The sequence below is a fragment of the Crocodylus siamensis genome, chromosome 1 (genome assembly GCF_052110815.1).
Source record: "Crocodylus siamensis isolate JL-2025a chromosome 1, ASM5211081v1, whole genome shotgun sequence".
Lineage (NCBI taxonomy): Eukaryota > Metazoa > Chordata > Crocodylia > Crocodylidae > Crocodylus > Crocodylus siamensis.
The window spans coordinates 193,981,029-194,006,987 of NC_143395.1; the positions used below are offsets into that span (position 1 = coordinate 193,981,029).

Consider the following 25,959-nt stretch of genomic DNA (forward strand, 5'->3'; position numbering starts at 1 on the left):
AACATATTCAGGACCTAGAGATGTAATTATTTTCACAATATTCTCCATCTAGGCATAGGGAATTTCTCCAAAACCTAAAATATCCTTAAAACACTCTGGAGTTTCCGTAAAAAAAATCTTCCTGAACATTAAAAGGGGGGGGGGGGAACCTTTTTTTAAAGAACAGAAAACTTTGAGAAAATGTCATTAAAAAAATATTGATTGCAAATGCCCCCCCGTGAACAAAAATCTTTACCATATCCTCTATATTCATACTCATTCCTCCTTTTATTCCTCTTCTCTCATCACTGCACATGTACAGTCTTTACAGTCTCTTCTTGCATGGAGGATTCCCCATGGTTTTACATGTGTTTTATGAATGGCTAAGAACACCCTTTTGCTGTATCTTCATTAAGAAAAGATGACCAGAAAAAAATGTTATTTTAGGGGAGGGTGAACCATTATAATAAATCCAGTATTATTTTCTGTCCCTGTTTGATCTAGCATTTTCTTAGCCTTTTTTAGCTGTTGCTCCTCACTGAAGTAAGATTTTTCATTAAGCAGCCTGCAAGTGATGTCTAACTCCTTTTCCTAAGTTATTACAGCCAACTTAAAACCATCATTATATAAAAATAATTCAAATAATTCCTTCCAGTGTGTATTATCTATCACTTGTCTTTAACACATTTCATTTGCCATCATACTGTCCATTTACTCTACCTTTCTTAGCTCCATCTAAAGTTTCTCACAACCTTCCCTGGTGTTGACTGTTGTAAATAATTGTTTGCCATATAGGAAGTTTATGTCTCCCCTGCTCACCGTTATCCAAATATTGATGGATATTGTAAAACAAACAAACAAACAAACAAAACCTGGCCTAGCTCTGAACCTTGAGAGACCTTGCTGTACTCTGATGCTTGCCATTCACCAAGAGGAAACCAGCAATGAAAACTATTTTTGAAGTGGGCGTATAGAGCCTGATCGAACTTTTATCAAACCCAATGGCCACATTCTCACCGATTCCAATCAAACTCGTGGCTCACACATGAGTCATGGCATTGCATTTGCTCTGCAGAATGTATTGGGTTAAAGCAAAGGTCATTAGAAAATGTACCCAAGAGGCCAAGACCTGTTTAAATACACATTAAGGGATGCAATGTTTGAGGGAAGCATAGTTAAACTTAACAAATCTGATAGGAGGCCATGTCACCATGGCTTTAAAACGATGACTTAGACATTCTGAGCCTTTGTTTTTTGTTGGCTGATCAGTAAATGGAGTTGTTTGTTCTGTAGTAGAGGAGGGGAGAGGGATTTAAAAAAAAAAACCCCAGTTCATTTCAGGAAACAGTTACTTGTAAGCTCAGCTTGTAAGAATCACAAATTGAAAAGTTCACATGACTGGGAGGCAAAATTCTGTGGCTGCGTTCCAACTGAGAATACGAGTGCCGTTCGCTCTGGAAGCATAACTCCGGTTGGCAACTTAAGTAGTGGCTGGTGGGGGAAATCACACACCCCATAATACCAGAGAGATTGTTTTTAACCCGTTTGCTATCACCCTTTCTACATTAGGATGGTTTGGTCTGTTGTAAATTACAGTGGGATAAATTGCTTGGGCTAATGCCGTAAGGCACTGTTTTGCACTGTTATCATCAGTCATGTAGTTTTATGGAGAGACACCTCATAAAATGCAGCTCTAATGCAAGCCATCAACAGCCTGTTTAGATGTTTTCCTTCTTTCTTTCTTGTCTGTACAGCCATGTCTACAGAAAACCCTAGTGTACAGAAATACAGGACACTTCCCTGTAAATGAATAAAGCAGAATCTGCTAGCGCAGTGGGGGCCAACCTTTTTGGCAGGCATGATACAAGATATGCCTCACCGACCCCCTGAGTGCCACTCCAATCCCCTTTCCCTGATGATCCATTTTTCTGCACTCTCCTTCCTGCCCCGTCTTCCACTGTTCTCTGTTTTCTGCCAGGTCTGCTTCATGCCACACAAAGCAGCTGTGCATGCCACTTGTGGAAGGCATGCTGTGGGTTGCCCACTCCTGTGCTATTGCAACCCATATAGTTTATCTCTGGGAGGCGGAGAAGGAGTTGGAATGGGGGTCAGGATTGCAAGGCCCTTGCAGATGTAGAATAGGCTTTGTACCGGATCAACCTCACATGCATGAAGCTTCCTGTAATGCCAGGGTGCAGATGGGTGGCTAAAAGATACAGAGTGCGAGCTACCCATGTCCTTCCCCTCAAAAGGTGTTGTTTAAAGGACTGCAGAGGTTGCTCCAGATTAGTACAGGTAAAATGAGTTTGACAGGAAAAAGAAGAATTTCCCAGAAATTTTTCATTGAACATTTTAATTTTTGCCAAAAGTTGGAAACTAGGCCCTTGAAAATTGTGGGTGAAATTTCATTTTTCACTGACATTTTTTTGGTTTGGAGTTTGGCTTTCAATAGAAAAGTTCATTTCTCAAAATCCAATCTTTTATTTAAAAGTTTTCCACTGTTTCCACCATTCATTAAAAAACATTCCTAGGCAAAGTACTTGTGTTTTTTAAGCAGGTTTCCTCCAGTCACTGGGTTACAATAGCCTTCACATAGCTCCTATACAGCAACTCCAGGGAAATTACACCATCTTTGGGAAAAAATTATCCTCACCCCCACCACTCTATGCACATGTTCGGTTGGGATTTGACCCAGATTGGCCCAAACTGCAAAACTATCTGGATCCAAACTATCTCAGAGTTTGGGCATGTTTGGATGGGGAATGGGGTTCCTATCTAATTTAGTCTATCATTAGTCATATGGAAGTGATTGCAGATGCATATTCATCCATGTGGAACTGAACTGTAACTCCAGAGGAATGAGTGGCTGGGTACTCAGCCCTTTTGATAATCTCTTCGCTTTCTTGAAGAAGGGGATTTTGGGGTTCAGTTCAAAGGCACAAAAAATTGGCACCCTGTTCCTATTGGAAGTTATTGGAGTTGAGTCCCAACCTGTTCTTCATGTCTTTGCCTTCTTAAATACTGGGCTATGGATTTGGGAGTTTAACTTTAGATGTGCATTTCTGAACATCTTGGCCCATATCACTTATAAAAATGAAATCAAAAGACATACTGTTTTGAAGCCAACACATATAGTTGGACCAGTGCATCTGAAGACATCACAGTAAATTCACTACATCAGCTTCCATTATATTCATATCAGAGTGCCTTTTGCAGACACATTACTTAAGTTTCAATGCAAAACTACCCTTCTCCCAATGTGTAGTTCTGTAAATTATTGACACTGGAAATTCAAAGCAAGGCAACATTTATTATAGAGGACTTCATTGTTAAAACAGGTATCACTCATCATACCCACCTTAAATTTTATTAATTGTTAATGTTTTAATCATTAACTATTAATTTTAATTATGCAACTTGTACTGGTTCTCTCTGTATATATGCCAGTGATGTATATACCTGAGTCCTATGCAACATAAAAATATGAGGATGTCCCAAAGACAGAAAAAGAATGTATGTGGTGGTAAATACATATGTAAATCATTTATGTTTCTGAAGCTTGTGTGCATGTGTGTGTGTTTGTGTGTGTGATTAGCAAATATAGGTCTTCTAATATATACTTTAGTCCTTTGTGGGCAAAGACGACTGCATCCAGTGGGGGGAGGGGAGGGAAGAAGAGAGAAAAGAAGTGGGAAAGTAAAAGGCAAGGAGAAAAGAGAGAAGGAGAAAGAAGAAAAAAGAGAAAAAAGGGAAGAGAATGAAGGGGGAGTGGAGGCTAGGTCATGTATTCTAAATGGTTCTTCTAAATGGCTGAAATACTTTTTTAGATTATTTTCTTAGGAATAGGACATGTATGCTGTTATGGCTAGGCCAATAACATACTTGGGGATTGATTTGGATTATAAATCGGTGTAAATTAAGAGCAGCATTATTAACATCAGTTGGTCAAACCCTTAGGTTGTGTAAAACAACAAAGACACTTTATATCAGCTGGCCCATCACAGTGAAAATTAGTTTATGTGAAATCAGATTATGCACTTCTTATTGATCTGTATGCAAATGAGAGCAGAATGAGATTAGGAGTGTATATGCAAAAAAGCCACTGCTTAGTGAAAAGTTTGACATGTTTTCTCAAATTGTGTTTAAAAACTGCCCCATCTTCACAACTCTTAAGGTTCTCGCTGTTTGGAAATACACGTGTACATGTAAAATATTACTGTGTTCTGTGCAAAAAATATACTGGGGGGGTTGTATCTTGTGTCTGGTGGAATGTATTTAATCATTTTCCCAAAGATATCTCTGCGATATGAATGGTAACAGGATGTTTATAACAAAGATAAAGCTGGGATGAAATCCTATCCTACTCTGGGAGCTAATAAAAGCAAAGATTTGGAATTAAGTATCACTTTCTCCTAGCTGCACACGAAAAAGGAAATGGGGTCAAAAGGCCAAGCTGCAACATTGTAGGCACTTTATCTAAAACATAAACATGACTAGAGTGCATTCTGGCCAAATTAACTCTCTCAGATCTGAGATGTTAGCATTCCTGTACAACTTAAGCATGCCAGTTTTACTGTTTCTCTGACTGAAGGTTGAACTGTAAGTTGGGATTGACACTTGCAAAGAGGCTGTTATCCAGGATAACCAAAGAACCCATTTTGCAATTAAACAGCCATCAAACAAATGTAAATGGGGGGGCGGAAATCAACCCAAGCACAAGGAAAGAAATGCAATCCATTCATTTACTCTGACTCATGCACCTTATCACTGGTAAGTAAAGCTTTCTTTGCATGATGGGGGGAAATGTTATTTGTTCAGCTACTGTTCACTGCAAAACACTTGGATTGCGGAGACTTTGGTTGAAATTGTGGCCCCACTGGAAAACCTTCCATTGACTTCACTGGAGACGAAGTTTCTTGCTGGGTTTCTTAAGACCAACAAGGTACTAATTGACTCCTGGGAATGTAACAGGACCTTTAAGTCATAACTGTGTTGCCCTTCCTGTCACACAGTTAATATAATGGAGCTTGGGAAAACTTCTCAATATGTGTATAACATCCCAAGCCAGATGGAGGCCCATTGTGCTAAGTGCCATCCGAAGGTATCATGACAGACTGTAAGGCCATAAAGAATTTGCAATCTTAATATGCAATGTGAGATAGGCAAGAAAATCATTATTACTCCTGGTTTATAGCTAGGGAGCACAAGCACAGAGGGAGTCTATACAACATGCTCTGGAGAAGATGGGGAGGCACTTAAGAGTGGCTCGTTCAATGAGCTTTAGTTAAAGTGTCCCTGCTGCCATTTTGAAATGCAGGGATGCTGAATACATGCAATGTTGCCAACTCTCATGATTTTTGGTGTTGTTCTTAAAATATATGCTTTAGGAATGTGAAAAACTTAGCTCTTTCATAGGTATAGATATAGATATAATATGAAAGAACTAAGCTTTTCGCATTCCCGAAGCACAGACTTTAAGAACAATGCCAAAAATCATGAGTTGCCAACGCTGTTCATGTGATGTGGAGGCTGCTGGAGCACATTCCCTCAAACTTGCAGCAGATTTGATTGATTGAGTCTGTTCCAATGCACACATTGGATTAGCAGAGCTCCGTCATGTGTATAGGTGCCCAGAGAAACTAAGATTAGGAGGCAACAACAGTGCTCCCAGAGGAAAGGCATAGACAAAAGTCATCTTTAAATAGCAGATAAATTAAGAAATTAGGATGTGAAGATTCTCCATTATTGTTGGAGAGAGGCAATTGGTTGTTCCATGCTTTTCTAGGGACAAGATTCTTCCTTTAGTAGACATATTTGGGCTGGTGAACTTGGGTAAGGCACTTTATCTAAGGGCTCCTTTCAGTCCTGACTACAGCTGGTTGAAACATGGACGTTCTGCTCCACTAGAAATCCAGATGACATTTTGAAGCAAGTTTTCCTTTGGTTCAGAATTTGTTGGGGGTTTTTTTGCAGAAAGGAAGTTCTGAAGTCTTTTCAATCCTCCTACCTCCATGTCAATTCTTTTGAAACATAACAGATGGCTGTTCCAGGTTATGGGGGTCCCTCACACTGCCCCAAGCCCCAGGACTTTCTGGGCTTCCTCCAGTGACCAAGAGAATCACTAGTTTACCCCTGACTTTGAGAGACCCTCCAGATTGCCCCAGTTTGCCTAGAGAGTTAGAGCTGCAGAGCAGGATGTTGTAAGGGGTCTCTATCAGCAGGGAAGTTCATTTGGCCTGTGTAATGTGGCTCCTGAGCCTTGGAGTCTCCAGCACCTGGCCAGGGAATCTCAAAACTCTGCCTTTTCTTCAAAGGAAGGCTGTCAAAGACAAAACCTTTTCCAATGAAAAAATGTTTTACTGGGGCATTCACAACCAGTTTTAGAATTGATCCCATCACCTACAGCTGCCATTGATGGGACTTTTCTATTTGTCAGAGCTGTGATAATCTAACCCTAAGAGAGTTGCCCAAGATCATGCAGGGAATCTGCGATGGAGGCAGTCCCCACCTCTAGGTCCCAGTCTAGTGCTTTATTCACAAGGCCATCCTTCCTGCCCAACCTTTCCTGAAGTACTCCTTGAATTTACAAATCTCTCCTTCTTTCTCTTCATAACATAGAGCCTTTATCAATACAATCTTTATCATTATACCTTATCTGTGGCAAAGTGCAGTGTAAATACCTAGACTCAAATGTCAGCTCTTCTGAGAACAGTGAGTCCTTTTTTTCAGTTCTCAGTGTTTTAGATAGCATAGCTATCAGAGAAAGCTTCACACAGCAGTGAATAAAAACAAGCAACTCCTTTGTGAGGCAATGTCCATATGAGTCCTCAGCACAGAGCTGCTGAGGGGGGCTTGCCGGTTTGTGCATTGAAGTGCCATGGTAAGACATATTGGCAGGAAGAGGGGCAGTAACCACCTTGAAATCTGAACTCGGCAAACTGTAAATTAGATGGGGGTGTTGACTCCAGCACAAGCTGCCAAAGATCCTCTCTGCCAGCTTACTCTTTTCCTCATTTTGTTTCTCACTGACCCAGCTTGGAAAGGTTTCCAACAGGATGCAAGCCCTTGGCAGAGGGGAGGAGTCATATAACCATTTGCAAGAAATTATAACAGCTCTCCGAGGGAAAACAAAAATGGAGTTGTAAAAACACATGGAGGTTGTAGGGCCAGATCCTCAGATGATGTAAGGCAGCTTAGCTTCATTATGACAGTCCTGCCAGCTCCTTCTAGGACAGGAGCCACATACAAACTTCCCAGTCTATCCCTTTCCTTGGGCTGTTCCCTCCACTGCACTTTAAAGCCAATGCAGGTAGCTCAGTATACACTGGTCTTTTATGTTTCACTGAGCACATGAAGTTCCTTGGTTTCAAAACCATACAGTGAAGTTGCAAAGTTCCCCGAGCTTCACAGAAGCAGTAAAACAAAGCTGTTAGTAATCGGTAGGAATCACAAACCGTGTGTTAATCCCTTGCAGTCACCAGGATCCTATGAGGTAAGATCTGCTTTCTTTCCAAGAGGTTCCTTTCAGTTTTCTTTTCAAACCACAGTCAAAACCCTCTCATATTTTGTTTGAGATTTTAAACAGCTAGTGGTTCATTGAGTTCATATAAAGGGCTTGTTGTGCTTTGGAATGTATATCCATGAAATGACTAAGGGCAGGATCGCCCTTTCCTGTGCTGAAACCCCTGGGAGGGGGTTAAGGGCTTTCCTTCCATCATAGGAGAGAGATGGAGGCAACTGTGGAATGAGCTGTAGGTCTGTCCTCTCATCCTGTGCATCTTGCAGTCTGCAGGGCAGCACAGCCATTAGCACAAAAATGTCACCTTAGGACTATATTGCACCAATGAAGGGCTCCTGTGACAGCCTCTGGAAGTGGCTATCCAAAAGATATTGCTGGGGAATGTTGGATGGACAGTAGAGGTGATGAACCGTGCTCCACTGGTCCTGCCTCTGGCTTACCAGTCCCTCCCCTTCTCTCCCAGACAGCAAAGATGGAGCTTCTAACATGGCTGAGTGTCCTTCTGAGTAGAAGAAAGAATCAGGACACAGCTGCAGACCTCAAGAACTCGATATGGCTTTGTGCTACCTTTGTCTGGCTCTTGTTTTTGTATTTGGGGGGAAATACAGTTTTATGGAATAGGGTGTGGGTTAAACTGAGGCCATGAAGAACATGTTCCATTTGCACTGGGAGAAAACCCTTTCTCCTGGCATAAGAAAAGAGCTATACAGACGTTCAAGAGATTTCTGGCTCTTCCAGAAACTTAGACCAGATACCTGTGAGGAAGATTTCCCTCTTCCCAGTCTAACTTGGATACCTGGGCACTGGGTGTGGAGTCCTGGGTGTGGAGAACCCCCAATATCCCACAGTCCTTTGAACTTCCTTCCTCCCTCCAAGGAGGAGCACCGGCTCTGTGACAGCTCACCCGGAGGCAAGCTAGGGGTAGAATCCAAATCTTATGGGTCTCTATGTTCCATCCTCTAGGCTTCCATCTCGTCTGTCGGGTAGAGCTTGTTTTTAACAGGGTTGTACATGAAAGGATTCCCCACAATGAATAGGAGTTTGGATGGGAAAGAAGACAGCAGTTCCCTGACTGATGGGTGGATGGCCCTGCATGTAATAGGATTAGTTTGTGGGGCAGCAAACAGGTTACTCAGTACCCAAACAGGGTGTTCACACCACTGCACCACTATACATCAGAACAACTGTATGCTATTGCTTTGTTGTAGCTCTCTTTCTAAAGCATTTCATATTCTTTCGATTGGAAAAAAAGTTATACATGTAAGCTATGTTGTTCTGCACCCATGATTTTTTTCCTATCCATTCATCTGAAACTTCAACATACCTAAGATGAGATAAACTCCTGATGTATGATCCTACCAAAATGTGCTATAAACGTTTCCCTAGTACTCTCAAAGGAACCCTTTCAACTTAGACTTCAGAGCAGGTAAACTTCCCAGAAAATACTGTAGTCAATGAATTTTTTACGTCACAGGGTCTGTTGCCCACTCCTTTCCTGGATTTTTTTTTTTCCCTTTTGAAGTGGAAACAGTATTCTTTTTCAAAGTAGATATGAGCAGTCGGCAATGATGAAAATGAAGGGAACTGTCAAAAATTCTGCCGGAAGAGATTTTTCCACTTTAATTTCGTCTTACATTATTAAGACAAGTAAATTATCTTTTCATGGAATGCTTCCTTTTTTCTGGAAGCAGTGCTGATAAATGATGTAATATACTGGGATCTTTCTCAGCAGCTGTTAGAGGCCCAAATTCTCTTCCCTGTACCACACAGTAGACAAGGATGCCAAGTAAAACTTTAAGCTGACTTTCATGATTAAATGTGATGGTATCACAGAGGGAAATGAAGAATCTACAAATATTATTTTGAAAGTATTAACTTGATTGAATGTGTTTTTTCTCAGGTCTCTCCTGTTGTTGCAAGCAGGATTAGGGTAAAGCCAAGCAAAGATTCTGAAATGGTAGCTGAAATGGGTTCTCTGTAATACAGAGTGGAAACCATGCTTTAAAACAAATTTGATGGGAAGAAGTTACAGCTATTGTGTGAGGCAGACATTTCTATTTTTATTCAGTGAAATCCTAATCTGTTCTCAGGAAGGGATTTATTCCTGCTTTCAAGTTGTCACTGCCATTTCCAGAAGTTTGGGCTTTTTTTATATCATTGCAAAAGATGAGTAGCTCAGACATCAACTCCTTGCAGGGTGGCAGCACAGAGTAAACTGTGTTTAAAAAAGGTCCACTGAAATTCTCCTGGTAAACACCTCTTTTGCTCAACCTTTAAAACAAATTAGGCTCCCTGTTGGCAAAAGCTGCTTATTCTATTGCAAGAAGAAATGGATTCATTTTCCCCCAGCCATGATAAACGCTCCATAGAATTTCCAAATAATATTTAGAAAGTTTGCTTGACATCTGACTACACAGGTTGCTATTCTGTGAGAGGTTTGTCATGCATCCTAGGTCCACTCACATGTTTCCTATGGCCCATGTCTATTCATTAGGGGCCGTATTTGATTTGGATTTGGCCCAAATCAGGGACAGTGATTCAATTAATTGATTTGGATCACTGTCCCTGATTTGATTCGGCTGAATCCAAATTTGAAGATTTGATGCTGATTCAGAGAATCAGTGATTTGGCCATAGACACAGCTTTAAATGGTTTTTCTACATACCTCAGGGTACCAGGCACAGCTTGTGAATGCTGAGATGGTGGGGTAGATGAAGCATCCCACAGGATAATACCACCCTGAGAAAACGAGTAAACAAGAAATCTTTGTTTTGTTACTAATGTCATTTGGGGCATGTGGAAGGGAGCGAAAGCACTGTGAAGTCATGGACTCTCAGAATGAAGCCCCTACAAGGTTATACATACAAAGGAGAGCTGAGCCAGATGCTATGAGCAGTAGCAGGAAAGCCCTTTAACTTGATTGCAAGTGCACAATTGAAGAATGCTACGACGGCTTAAAAGTACAGGTTAATAAGAAATGACGAGTAAAGAGAAAATCACCTCCCAATCGCCACTGCAGAATTGTTCTAATATGCATCAGACAGAAGTGTTTTGATAGTGAAGTCATTTTGAAAATTTTTTCAGTTGCCCTGATCTTAGTTGTCAGCAGGACAATATGGGCATTTTTACACATTCAAGCGCCCCAGCACCAGGTGCCCAGTGCTGCAATGCTTATAGTTGTATAAGCAGCAAAATGCATGTCAGCACTGAGAAAAGGGCAGTGGCACACTTTTGAACTAGAACACATTAGAGGTGCTTTAGTTCAAAAGTACACTGCTGCCATTTTCTGTGTGCTGTCACGTATTTCGCCACTTATACAACTGCACGCAGCACAGTGCAGTTCACCTCAGCTCGTGTGCAGAGCAAACTCAATTAATCAATTAAGCAAGTCTGCTCTGAAGTGGCGGATCTGTAGCACATCGCAGGGCAGAAAAGTTGTGTATAAATGCCCTGTGGTTTTGGGGTACATGAAAAGATGGCTGTAATACTATTTGTTTTAAACAAAGGTTCAGGAAAAAGCATTGTGGAAAATAGAGTAATGTCAGGATTTTTTTTTTTTTTAAGTTTTGGGGGGGGGAAATGCTATTAGTGCCAATATTTCTTCTCTAATACTTGTTTTAGCACATGGCCTGTAATGAGCCTAGGCCCAGCTGGAGAGGATTCCACCCTGGGCTGCAGCTGGAAGTGATGAAGAACTAGGCTGAGTCATCCCCAAGTCTACAGGAAGAGTGTTTTGTGTGTTTAGGTCTTTATAAGCCCAGAGCAGACAGAAGTGAGAGGTCTGGGCAACAGACTGCTGTGCTGTGCCCTGGACTGCTTTGAACTCCTCACCTAATTCTGACTTTGGCTTCAGCATTTAGCTCTACAACCTTGATTCCGGCATCTGGTCCTCACACTTGGCACACAGATGACCTGCCCTTACTGCCCACACCCTGGTACTTTATGTGGACTAATTGGATGTAGCTTTCTTTATTATTACCAAGTATGCCGATGGTTTTTTTCAATAGTGTTCTATGGGCCCTAAATTGAACATCTGATTCTTAAACTAAACTTGACCCAGGTGGATTGTTATAACTGATGTGTTGAAAATTAGGTTAGTAATTATGGGTCTAAGGATCAGAGGCTTTTACTGGAGATTCTACCATCTGTTACATAGTCATTTCATTCAAACCTTAAAAGCACATTAAAAAGTCAGACTGTAGTAGTTGAATTTGGTACGCAGAATAAGTATAAGCCTATATCCTATCAAGCCAGTATCAAGTTACTCATTAGGAGACTTAATGAACCTGGCTGAGTGACTGTTGAAATTGAGGCTAACTCATAAAATAAAAGCTCATTGCAAGGGCTGGGGGGGATAAATTCATTGGGGGTGTAAACAGTCCCAACTCTCTAGAAGAGTAAGGGGTTTATTATTTATTTATTTAGACATCTGGAAAAAAAGGTAAATGCAACCCATTCAAAGATTGTAAGCATGGCTGAGGTGAATTAAGGATGGATTGTAAAAAGCAGTCAGTATTGGGGCTGCATCAATACTATATTTTTCTGTTCAGCATACAGGACAGAAATTGGGAGGAGAAAATTGGCTTATGGCAAACTAAAACAGATATATTTTTTAATTAAATTGTTAAAACGTGTTGATGTTGAAATGTTTTGTTCAGCTTAACATGAAATGTTTTACTTAATTTGGTGGTTATGCAACTATTTTCATTTTTTTTTTCTTGTCCAAACTTTAGGGAAATTTTTAAGTGAAAAATATTACTTTGAAACAAAAATCTGTTTTACAAGTATAAAAAGCACCATTTTGAAAAATGAAACATTTAATTTAAAAGGCATCAAAATCAAGTATTTCAGTAGTCAAATTTCCCACTCCAGTTTTTTTTCAGACAATACTAGTCGCATATTGGCCCGATTTAGTGAATAGTTTTAGTTCTTCTGAAGTTACCAGCTTTGAATTGACTATTTCTCATCACCCTTTGAACTGTTAGGCAGAGTGGGCCCTGGCACCAAGGAGCAGAGTTAGGCCAATATTGAGTGTGATATTTTGAGAATCCCACCCCAAAATGCAGACAAGTTTAAAGGAAGGGAGACACAGACATAGGCGACTGGTAGGGGGTGCACGTGCTCCCCCGATGGGGCCAGTGCCTCCCCCAGTGGGTGACACTGATGCTGTCAGCAGGGCTGGTGCCCCCCGACAGGGCTGCCACCATCAGCAGCTTCTGCGGGTGCCTCCCCAGATTCAGAAGTCACCAGTCACTCATGGACACAAGGATTTTCCCAGAGCAGAGTGGCACTCCTCTTTCCCCCCTTTCCCCTAGCATCCTGCACATCAGCCTCCTCAGACTCTGTTGTGCCTACGCAAAGAATGGATTCCAAAGTACGAGCCCCTTCATGAAGATTACCCCCTACATATGAAACTAAAGGAGAGCCAACTCCAACCTTTATACCCACCAAAACTTCAGCAGCAGAAGACAGTGAGAGAGGCAAGCCTCAGGCCATTAGGGATTTTCTATTAAACTCAGTAATCTCCAGGCAGCCAGTTCTAATGATTGATAGAGCACCAATGTCATGTGCTTCCAATAAGGATCCACCTAGCAACCAAACAGTCTGCAAGTCCTGTGCACAGGGATGCATTTCTTTAAGCCCTGACCTTGTAACATTGGAGTCAATGGCTCTTTTGATTTTAGCTTCCAAGGGAGTGGGCTCAAGCCCATCCAATGGAATTGTGTCAGGTCCTGCAGACTGTACCAGGCCCAAGCACTTCTTCAGTTCATTTGGGACTTTGTCTAATGATGGCAGTGCCTTAGCAACAAAGTTTGGCACCTGTGGCAAAGTCCTCAGAAGTAGCCCATCCTCGCCTCACACACAGATCCAGAGGGCATCCCCTCCCCACCGCTTGCCCAGGAGCAGTGGGAGCCACCCATCTCTATGCCTCCCCAAAAAAGCCACTCAGAGCCACTCCTTCCCCCCACCCCAGCTGGGCAGTGCCTGTTGGTGCCCCCTCACTTCAGTGACCAGGGCATTCGCCCCACTCCCCCACCCCTTTCTATGGCACTGGATGATGGACTGGTGGGGGTAGCATTCAAGTACACACTATCTAAATACACTGGGAGCAGTTTCTTAGCTGGTGTAAAAGGAGATCAGTGGAGCTAAGCTATGTGTTATTGTTAGTTTTATTCTATTTACAGCAGTGCTTGCCATTCACAGAAGTTTGTTATCAGGAACAGGCCAAATCTTTCAGAAGAAATTATAGAACAATACCAGCCACAGTTGCTTTTAAGTTATAGAAACATGAAATAATAGCATCTGACACCACTAGCCATGGGTTCTTTTTTTCACTCCTTGAAACTTAAGATGGACTTGGCAAAACTTACTGTTTCCAAGTTCTCTCAAAAATATTGTCCTTGGGCAGAAACCTTGGATGCTGAACTTCAACCCAGAATGATTCGTATGGCTGAGTGACAAAACCTTTGAAAAAATGGATTTATAATGTACACAACCTTAACTACCTAATATGAATGGCATTGCAACCTCATTAGTTTCCCTTTTTTTTCTGAAATTTTCATAGGGTGTGGCTGGCTGTAAGGTGTGGCTGGTGTGTGCACTCCTATTACTCCAAGAAAGAAACTTGACAACTTAGTTATCTTCTTTCATCCATGGCCATCTTCTTGTCATGTGTCTGAAGCAATAGGAGTTCAGTAGAGTGTTTATATAGTGGTCATGGACACGGGCAGCTTGTGGGACTGTGATCTGCAAGTCAAATGAGAGGCTTGAGTACCATAACTTTTCTCTTCCTATTGAAAGACTTTTATTTACCAGGGATAGAGAACGGGTCTTGATTTGAAAAACAAGGCTTACCAAATTAGAAGGCAGAAAGATCAAAAGGGAAAGAACCTGCCATACTCATTTTCTTTTGTGTTTAACTGGAATTTCATTTTTCAGATCGCATCTGAAATAAAGAAACCCTCCTCTGTATCTCCCAGGTGAACCAGGATGGGAAGTGGCACTGAAGGGGCTGACTGGAGGATAAAATAAGTATATGTAAAATAGGGGTGTTATCCGTGAATGTGGAAATGAGCCACTCATAAAATCCTTTCTGTTTTATGTGGTATTTACAGAGCACTACTTTATGAAACAAAAGATACTTTTTTACATGTCACTGTTGTTATTAGTCTATCAGTTATTTTTATTCGGATAGCTCCAGTAGGCTTCAAAGCAGGACTGGGACCTATGGTGCAGGATGCTGCAGAATCCCTAAAAAAAATACCAACTTTGCCCTGAAAGGCATATATGTATCCAATATAAAAGGTCAGCCAAACTTTGGAAAGCTAAGGTGGAAACTGAAAGCTAGGCACAGGTGCCAAATAAGGAAAGGAACTGAGCAGTTTATGACGTTTCCCAGCACGCATCTTGGGATTTCAAGATAGTTTTATGTGCTGAGCAATGTTCCCCAACCTGTGGCTTTTTGAGCACTCTTTGCTGCAGTTGTTTTGAAAGGGGTTCTTTGGAAGTTGGCATGCGAGTTTTAAAAGTGGGAGTTTTATATGGTCTCTAGAGTTCTCTTCTAAAATACCTTCTGGCAATTAATTTACAATTGATGATGGAGGAAGCTTGCTGTACGTGGGTAGGATGACTTGGGTTTTGTTTGGAAAGAGGCAGCTCTTCAACATTTAGTGTTTGATAAGCACTCTTTTGGAAATGTTTAGGTAAGCAAGAGATTCCTGCTGGTGGGTATGTTGCAATTCTGGGCAGATTTTTGGCCACCTGGTTAATATCAGTCTATTATTTCTTAAGTGAAGCAACAAGGAAGCTTTCTTCATGTCTTTTTGCAAAATCCCTTGGAAAATCCCTTCATCCACTTATGTTTGCCCAAGGAAGCATTGCTTTTGGACAGTGCTTTAGGAATTGCATACATTTCATAGCCTGGCAAAACCTTGTGAGCAATTCACAAGCTAGGAAATGTGTTTTTATTGTTTTTCCCTAGCTGAGAATGGCTGTCTAACATATACAGCAACCTGTAGATTTTCAGCAATTTTATGCATGATCTGAAGACTGCCCAGCATTTTTGTGTTCATGGGTGTAACCAGTGATCTCATTTTGAATGGTAATAAGTCCAGTCTCATAGAATATATTATTCACATTAAAGAGAGTGGGTATATATACTGTGCCTGGCTCTTTTGTTTGTTTAATTTAATGAAAAAGACAGACACATACACAATCCGTATGAAAATTAAGAGAAATAAGTTACAGACATTTCAAGGTTTACAACCTAAATGGTTGCTGCTATCATGTTCTACTGTAAGATGTGAAGAATGTCAAAGCAATGTCTAATAAGTTGCATGATGTACTAACAACATTTAAACCAATCCCTGCAAGAAGATATGTAGTTGGGGGGGAAAAAGAACACAATTGCTTTAAAAAGCAGTAATATCCATTAACTGTCCTTTCTTCTGTTGATGGCAGAGAGCATACTGAGGCCCTGATTCAGGAAAGTACTAAAACCTGCCTAAAACCACATCAATTCAGGACTTCTGAATTTAATTTTAAGCCTGCACTGTGATGAAAAGAAATGCTTTCCTACAAATTGCAAAAGGAAAACAAATGAACAAACAAACAAAAAAAGATGGAAAGATGATCTATACTTCCTTTTTCCCCCAGTTTCTGCAGATTGTTGTAGAGCGCACTTGGAAAAATGGCCTATGATGATCTTGGGTAAAACAATTCAATGGGTAAGTAAAAAGCTCTTAGATTTCACTTCAGCCACTGAACTGGTGTTTCCAAAGGAGTAAAATGTTGCATAAGTTTTTTAGAAGCCTTCTGCATGTGGACAATTTCCATTTCATAGGTGCATTCCTGAAAATAGGAACAAGAATATAAAAAGTGTCAGTTATTTACATGACACTGTAGAGACAGAGGGCAAAATTTCCAAAGTCTGTTTTCTGAATCTATTGTCCAGAGCAGGGATACGACCAATTAAAATGAGTAAAGAATAAAAGTTCAGCTCTATTAGAGAGCTTTGGAAACCTCGGTCACTATTTGCACTATTCGTGTAGAGATCTTAATCCAGTCATTGAAAAACAAACCTGACGCAAAATGGTTTGATCCGTCATTAAAATATTTTGTGAAAGAAATGGGTTTCATAGATTTCATAGACATTTGAGCTGGAAGGTACCCCAGAGGATCATCGAGTCCAGCCCCCTGTCCCAGGGGCAGGAAGTCAGCAGGGATCACAGGAACCCAGCAAGATAAGCATCCAAATGGCTCTTGAAGGCATTCAAAGTGGGTGCTTGAACCAACTCCGGTGGCAGTCTATTCCAAACCTTGGGAGCTCAGACAGTGAAGATGTTCTTTCTTATGTCTAGCCTGAATCGGTCGTGGTGGAGTTTGTGAACGTTCGACCTCGTCATCCCTTGGGGCGCTCTGGTGAACAAACACTCCCCCAGATCCTGGTGGTCACCCTTGATAAACTTATAGGTAGCCATCAGATCACCCCTGAGCCTGCGCTTTTCCAGGCTAAAGAGCCCCATGGCTCTCAGCCTGTCGTCGTAAGGTCTGTTTTCCTGACCTCTGATCGTGCACGTGGCTCTCCTTTGCACCCTCTCAAGCTTCTCCGTGTCCTTTTTGAATTGGGGAGCCCAAAACTGGACGCAGTACTCTAGCTGTGGCCTCACCAAAGCCGAGTACAAGGGGAGAATGATGTCCTGGGATTTGCTTGAGAAGCATCTATGGATGCAAGCCAGTGTTTTACTCGCTTACTAGCCACAGCATCACACTGAAGGCTCATGTTCATCTTGTGGTCAATCATGACCCCCAAGTCCCTTTCATCTTTGGTGCTAGCCAGAAGGAGATTGCTGAAGGATGTAAGGATAACTTAAGGATTTTGGTTCTTGGCACCTGGCTAGAAATGCAAAAGCGAAAAAGAGCTGAACAAAAAAAGAATGATTTTGAAGGAGCACAGCAAACAAAGGGGTAGCGGAAGTGAAAAAGAAGGGCTAGATAAAGATGACGGTCCAGATTTTGTTGCATCTGTTGGGTTTATATTGGAGTTAGGGGCCTAAGTATGATCCTATTCAAGTCCTGAAAATCCATTAATCTGCTTCTATAACATGCTGTCATCTTACCCTTAAGACCGAGTCACAACAAAGCAGCAAGGAGGGGAGGACCCATCCACTTTTTGCATTAACAGTTTTTAGGGACCTGAGCAGGATTGAATAAAATTGTACTTAGATACCCAAATCTACTTACGTGTCTAACACAGGGGATGGAAATTTCTGGCCTGTGGGCTAGATTTAGCCCACAGAGCCATTTGATTTGGCCTATGGCTGTGGAGCTTCCATGGCATTTTATGACAGGAGGCTCTAGCAGCAGTTGCTTTCTGCCACCACAGGGACAACTGCCAGTGGCACCTGGCATGTGCTTGTCCCTGACCCACACTGGGTCACTTTGGTCTAAAGGGTTGCTAACTGCTGGTCTAAGAGGTGGAATAGAATCCAGCAGCAGTACTCCATGGTGCAGAAAACCCCGTGAAGCAACTATTGTAATTAATGCACTTGCACCATGGAAGAGGTAGATGAAAATACTTAAACCAGCTGTTGGTCCTTGGGAGGGCTGCTCTTTGTTCACATCTGTAAACTGTCCTTCTGAGCAAGACCAGTTTTCCCCATTTTCCCCACAGGGCACTGTGTTGTATGACATCAGTATCAAATGGCAAATGTAGATGTTTACCTTTTGTGAAGCATTAACTTCTTGGTACCACCAGTATAGGTCTTGACCATGTGAAGGAAAATGCAATTTCCAATTCAAATATATTGTAATATTTGGTATAATTTCAACACGACATCTGTTGTGCTTTAATTTCTTCAACTAGAATATGACACAAAGCCCATTAAAGGCAATAAAAACACTCCCATTGGATTTTGGATCAGACTTTTGCTGCATATATTACTAGATAGTCTGCTAGAAAAAAATGCTTCTTTCACCATTTAAAAATAAATCAAAGGAAATCTGCTTTGGGGATCAGTATAGTTACATTTACCAACAAGTATCCCAAATAAAACCTTTATAAAATATCCAATGTTTACAGTCTCAGTCAAAAGGGAGTATTGTTTTTAGTTGATTATTATAATCAGTTTGGTGATCCTTTCCATTATTTAAGCAAAGAGGTGAGCATCCAGATGAGCTCGCACATGCCTCTTGCTGCATTTCAAAGCAGTTTGAGATGCAGCAAAAGGCACACTGAGAACAAAAAACATTTCCTGCACTGCATATTTGCAGTAGGGACTCAAAATGTGATACCTGGATATCCAGGTATTTAAAAAAACCCGCAGAAATAGGGCAGGGCATGGTCCAGGTCCACCAAAGAGATGCTTTGGTAGCTGGCCAGAGTGTCTCTATGGCTGCCCCTTGCCCCAGTTTTGAAGGACACTGCCTCCACATGTGAGGCAGCCTTGACTGGTGCAGGTTGCATGGACCTTGGCTCTGTTGGAGGTAAGTAAGGGACTGGGGGTGAGGGGGACTGGAGCAGGGGGGCTGTGGGAGTGTGGGGGACTGGGGGGGGTCCTGCTCAGGAGGGGTGGGCTCCTCACCTGCCCTCCACATGACTCACCCCTCCTCCACAGCAGTGGCTCATCGTGGTGCTCAGGGCCTTCCTGGCAAAGCCCCTGACCCCCGCAGCACAAGGTACTGCAGCTCGGCCCCAGCCACCTGGCACCCAGAGCCGATTGTGGCAGATCACGTGGGCCTGGCTTGGGTCGGCGTCGCACTGTGCACCTTCGGGCAGCTCCAGGCTACTCAGGCTGTCACCCAGGGCCCTGCACTGCTCACGGAGATCACCTCTCACACCGGGCCAGGTCCTGCATGCACAGGCCCCACATTGGCCTGTTCTGTGCACGCAGAACCCAGCCCGGTACAACACGTGGGCCCCATGAGTGCACAGGACCCAAGCTGACAGCCCACAGGTACTAGCCCCAGGCTCTAGCTCCCCCTGGCTGCAGATCTGGGAGGAGCTAGGCAGGGTTATTTTGCCCCAAGTGGCACAACTTGCAGCACACCAAAGTGCATGTCCAGGCATGTGTGCTGAGGCAAAAAGCCCTGGCTCAAATTTGCACCACTTTTATTTGAGCTGCTGCAAGCGCACATACCTGCATATGTGGACACACCCTCTACAACTGTCACCTGGGGCCTGGCATCACTCAGCCTGAGTGGCCCTAGCTGCCTGACAGTGCACCGAGCTGTGCAGCGCCCTGCTGTTCCAGGCTACACATGCACAATGGGGTAGTGGCAGTGTGGGTTTTAGGAGGCTGGGGCTGGTCCCTGCTGTCCCATGCTGTGTGGGGCGGGAGGTTCTGCCAGGTGGCCCCAGTGACCCTGACAGCAGCTGCTACTGCTGGTAAATACGGGGCTTTGTTTATTTTTTCTGAGTGCGGGACTGCTGGGGCCAGGCGAGGCAGTGATCTTGGGGCTCAGGGGGCAGGCAGGGGATGGGGCTGGGCTGGGCTAGGCTGTGATCAGGGGGGCTGCAGGAGCTGACGAGGGATGGGGCTGGGGTAGCAGTGATCTGGGGGGCTCGGGGAGCAGGTGGGAGATAGGGCCAACAGAGGTCCCCCAATGGTCCCCTCCCCCCTTCCCCAGCCCCCACCCACTTACTGGCACAGAGCCCAGGTCCAGCTCCCTGTGGCTGGTGCTTCAGCACCAGGGCAAGGGCCAGCCATAGACTTGTTCTGGCTGGCTATCAGAGCATCTTGGTGGAGGACCAAGCCTCAAGGCATGGTCCGGGGCTGTGCCCTGCCCCGCTTTTTTTGCCAGGTGTATTTTTTGACCCCTGGATACCCAGTGGTCTAATTTTGCCCCCACACTGCAAATTCGTAGTGTGGGGAACATTTTTTTGTTCCCGCATGTGCCTCTTGCAGTGTCTCAAGGGGCTATCAAGCACAGAGAGGCTATCAGCTAGAAGCAGATCGTCCATATAGTCCATTTATAGGAATTGTGAAAAGCCATTAGGATTCTTCCCTCTTCTAATTTAAAAAAGGAAAATTCAAGGTTAGGTTCTTTTAAAAATAATTAATTTCCCAAATGCGTATCAGCTTAAGAACTAGCAGTGTTCTAAACTTCAGTAACAAGTTCCAACAATGAAGTTAAGTTACAGTCAAAAACCACATTTTATCAATCAACTGCAACTTTTAAGTTGACAGCTTTTGTAAGCAGGAAAATGTCAATTACGTAAGATATTTGAACCTGTGGAAATAACCCATGGAAACAGAAAATGTCTGTTCACACATCAAAATGATCCAAACTTAAAGGAAGTTAAAAACCAGAATGCACTAAGGAATTATCTGATGGAAAAATAGAAACATTGTTATTAATTTTCAAGAAGTATTAGTTAATTAATGTCTTTGCTGAATTTATAAAGCTATATGGATTTGGGGAAACTTCCCTATTTTTTGTGATGTGCAACAGGTTTGGAAACACTTCCAAATAGGTATTTCCTAACTATGAATTCATTTGATTTTCATTTAATTTACAATGATCTTAATAAGGCATTGTATAGGAATGTTATATTTTGCTCGATGCAAGTAGTGCTAAGTTACTTCATTTAACCATTATTAGCTGGTTCTTATTAAAATACCATTAAGGCACAGAGAGCAAAATTAAAGAGCAAACATCTAAAGATCTTGTAACAAAATTAAAGAGCAAAAACCTAACAAACACAAGCATTTTTCTCAGAACCTGAATATTAAATTCTTGTGATATAGAAAATGCAATATTTAAGTAAAGAAAAACACCTAAATTTACCACTTAAATTTATTACTGCATGAATAAAATCCCCAAGAACTTTTTTTTATAAAGTTCTAGCAAGTGCTGTTGATTGACATTTAGACGTTAGGAGCTTACCTCCCACTGGACATAAAGGGTGCCTGCAGACCTGTGAGATGCCAGCTCTGACGTGCTGTAATTACAGCACGTGAGAGCAGACTCAATTGAATCTGCCTGAGTGTACTAATTAGCACACTCCAACAGCCTCAGCATCTTGTTTATTCAGTGTCCCTGTGCTCAAAATAGTGGTGGGGGCGTTTTAACTACTGCTCATCAAACAAGCCTTGGTTAAAGCACCTCCACTGATATTTTGAAGTGAGGGATGCTAGATGCACAAGACACTGCAGGCAGTTCCCAAGAGCTGCTCTAATTAAAGCACCCACCCCATCGCCAGAGCAAGTGTAAAGGTGCCCAAAACTCTGAGTTTAAAATAGATTAGTTAAACCAAATTAAGTTCTTGCATGAGCACTCTTATTCAGAATTAAAGTAACCTTGATTTGGCTTGTAAATAAGGGCTTATCTACATAGCAAACTATTCCAGTGTAGGTATTATGAAATACATTTTTCTCACCACTATTCCACAATATCTATGTTGTACAAGCTCCCCAGTAGGACATACTTAGTCTGCACTTAGAGTGCCTTAGTGGCCATGTTTACACATGCATTTGATCTGGGCTCAATTTACTCAGGAGTAAACTTCTGCGGATTAAGTGCTGCTGGGTAGGTGTCTACACATGAAGGAACTAGGCAGCAGATTTGCTGCTCTTGGCACCAAACTTTCTGCAGTCCTGCAAATGGCCCCTGCTACCACCGGGATGAGCTCCAGGCTCTTACTGCAGCTTCTAGCAGCCAGCAGCCATCTTCAAAAGCCAGCCCCATTCTCTGCTCTCTAAACAGCCACTTCCCTGCCCAAGAGCAGTGTGTGCAGCACAGGAGCAGCACATGGCAGTGCTTTCCTTGTCTATTCTGGTTCCCCACTCTATGGCTGCTCTAGTTCCAGCCCCTAGTAGCAATGACCAGTGCCCTGGGCTCCTGCTGGCCATCAAACTGACCCTGCTGCCTCACTGAGCCAAGTGATGCCTGGCCCATGGCCCTCTCACCTGTCCCAGCTCCCCTTCACTGCACAGTGACCACCTACCTGGCCACAGTGAGCTATCCCAGGGCCACTGCTACTACCACACAGTTGCCACCAGCAGGGACACCAACAAGGGGCTTCTGGATGCCCTGCCTGGGCCTCCATCACCCTCATGGGCCTCCAGCCCCACCACCTCTGGGCACATGGGGCCATCCAGGACTCGAGGTTGCATATTGTCCAACACTCCTGGGACAACAGGCAGTGGCTGGAGACCTTCTGCATGACATAGGCCACCTTCCAGGACCTCCTTGAGCAGCTCCAGCCTCACCTGTAGTGGCAGGACCTGTAGCCCTACCCACAAACACCCAGCCGCCCTGCACCCTGCTCAAGCTAGCCATGCCCACCAGCCTACATTACATCTGCCGCCTGTTTGGCATGGTTGGGCAAGGTCACTGTGGGGAGACCATTCTGGAGATGTGCAACACCATCCAGGACATGCTGGGGGACACCAGGCTGCATGTGCGTGACTCCCTTGCAGTGGTAGTGGGGTTCCATGCCTTGGGCCCCCCCAGTGCATTGAGGCCCTGAATGGGACCCACATCCCCATCACCTGCCCACCCCATGGAGACTGCTCCTACTACAGCCAGTGGGGATTTCATTCTGTGGTGCTCCAGGGCATCACGGACCATTGTGGTGCCTTCAAGTGGAATGCCTCGGGTTGGTCCTGGGGCCGGTTTTGTTCAATATCTTTATCAACACCCTGGAAGATGGGATGGTGTACACTCTTAGAAAGTTTGCAGATGACACCAAGCTGGGGTGAGTAGTAGATACTCTGCAAGGTAGGGCTAGGATTCAGAGTGACCTAGACAAATTGGAAGATTTGGGTTAAAAGGAATTTCATGAGGTTAAACAAGGACAAGTGCAAAGTCCTGCATTTAGGACAGAACAATCCCATGCACTACTGCTTTAGAGTTTCTTCATCTGAATTGTCATTAAATGAGGGTTAATTTGTCATGAGATTAGGTACTTTTAAAGCACTGCAACTATACACTTCTGTCAGGGCATGGCTGTAGAGCACTTTCAGGGAGTTGTTCACACAACAAATATCACTTCTGTCAGCACCCTTATTGTGTCCACCTGGGAATTAGGTACAGAGTAGCTCTTATACTTTAAGTCTAAGTAATATTGTAGGAACTCCTTTGTTTAGACAAGACCTTAATCTGTGAATATCAAACAAATTAAGTTAACCTTAATTCTGAATGAGTGTGTAGACATGAGTCTGATGCAGTGGTCTACTTTAAATTCACTGTTTTAGTTCATTTTGATAACTTTCCTGAGGGTTCTTTCATATAAAGCAAAGTATGAATAGTCCTACATTATTGTAACTTGTACAGCAAGAGCATCAACAGTAATTAATTCAGGTTTGCAACTCTACAGGCATAAGATCAATTTTTAAAAATAAGTTTCTTAATTCCCTTTGGCTTCTTCAAAAATCCCAAAAATCTAATTAATTGTTAGTATAATTCCATCAAAGTAATAGATTTACATTTGGTAGAAGTGTGTGCGTGTGTGTAGTTTATTGCTTATCAGCAGAGCTAAATTGGAAATATTACATTTTTCCTTCCTCCTTTCCTCCTATAAAAATGTCATCCTCCTGTCTTTGGCCAAGTCAAAATTCAGTTTTCAGCCAAAATCTATTCATGTTTGGAGATTAATTTACTTTAAAGAAACCCATCTTAAGCTCAGCTTAAATGCAACCCCCATGACCTCAGGTAAGCCTGTTGGGGCCAGCACAATGCTGGTCCCAGCTTCTCCTTCCCCACCCAGGCATTCCCCAGAGATAAGTAGTTGTGGCACAAGTAGCTACTTGTCCCTGGGGAACCAAATATCCACACATGTCTGGACAAGCCCAGTGGGTGCATCTACACATGCAATTAATGTGCATGAATAAACTCTGGAGCTTATTGTTCCAGAGCTTTTTGCTCCTGGGTGCTTCATTTGAATGTGTGCCTGGGAGCAAAAAACTCTGGAGCGCATTTCTACAGAGTTTATTTGTGCACAGCTTGTGGAGCCCAGTCCCAGCAGCCTGGGCTGGCAGGAAACTTAGGGGGTCAGCCTGCCAACCCAGGGCTGCTCTGATGGGGCTCCACATGCTACAGAACAGCTGGCTGCCAACTACCCCTGCACTGAAGCACCCTGTGTGCCAGCAAGCTGGGGCAGTGTCTACTTGTGTGTCCCTATTAGGGTGTATGAAAAAACTCCACAGTGGGTTAGGACTTGTAAATACAAGTCTTAACCCACTGTGGAGTTTACTAGTTTTGTGTGCCCTAATAGGGATGCACGTATAAATGCTGAGATGTTTCCTGCACAGTAAATTAATCAATTGCACAGTAAACATCTTGTGTAGATATGGCCAGTTCAGAATAAGTGCTGCTTTACCTGTAGACTAGGCCTGAATGTGTATTCTTCACACTCAAACTCTTCCAGAAAAAATGATACTGTATAGCAAGATTTTTACCCCAAAACCTCAATCTCAAAAACCCTAGGAGAAGAGCACATTTCTAAGGACTACATCCTCAAACATGTAGAGAGATGGACCTCCCATTGGATTCAACTGAGAGTTATGTGTATACCTGACCCACATCATCAGTGGGGTGATGCTCCTAAGCATACCTCTCCTATGCACTTCTACTCACATGCACCAGACCTGGAAATGTTGTGGTGAAGTCATCACAGGGGGCACCTCACAAGGCTGCTCTCAAGCCCAGTGGAGCCACTAGTCTTGCAAATGACTCTAAGGGTTTTTCCCCATAATAACTTCATTGCTGCATTACCAGGCTTCTTGTGTGCAAGGGGGAGTGCGTGGACACAGCATGGCTAACAAGGTCCCTGGCTGAGAGTGCCAGCCGCTTTGTACATTCCTTTGTACCCTTTGTACAATCCCTTTGTACATTTTGTTTGAACTGCTTAGCTTGTTTTGCAATGAGGACTTATGCTCCTTTGAAAATGTTACTCTAAATTGCTTTTGAAAATATGAGGCTTCTAAGCTGCTTTGGGAATTTTGAAAATTGTATCCTGAACCCCAGTGGAACTGCAGGTGCAGGTGGAGTGAGTGCATCCTTGTCAAATCACTGTGCTGCCTATATTCAGAGAGCTTCCTTGATTACTGCAGTTTGCAACTGTGCCCAATGCTGGGTCCTTTTATAGAGTTTAAAACTTTTTACATTGTTAGCACTTTTTCTGTTTTGTGGAAAGAATGGAGGTATCTCAGATACTTTTCTTGCTTCTGTGAGTCCACTTAAGGGAATTCTTTCTCTTCCCACTGGACAGAAAGAAAACTGCTACTGTAAAAATATTAGTTTAATTTCAGTTGTGCACACATGTTTCAGCAGGCAGTTTGTTCACTCCATCCTGCAGCTGATGGCAGAGGTGTGGCTAAGCTGGGAATTAGCAAAAAAAACTGAGATCATCTTGAGACCATGAGAAAGACATTAATGTTTTCATGTGTGGTCTATTTAAATCCTACCAGGAAATGGAAGGTCACGTTTTAATCCCAAATTGATTCTATCAGTCATTG

General features: G+C 42.9%; 1 long non-coding RNA gene across 1 annotated transcript in view; it reads left to right on the top strand.

Moving 5' to 3' along the window:
- The window catches only part of LOC149873816 (uncharacterized), a 70,546-nt gene that overhangs the window by 18,956 nt on the left and 25,631 nt on the right, over positions 1 to 25,959 (top strand). Inside the window, exon 2 of the long non-coding RNA XR_016439888.1 lies at positions 16,154 to 16,224. This is a non-coding gene — a long non-coding RNA (uncharacterized LOC149873816). The remainder of the gene's footprint in view (positions 1 to 16,153; positions 16,225 to 25,959) is intronic.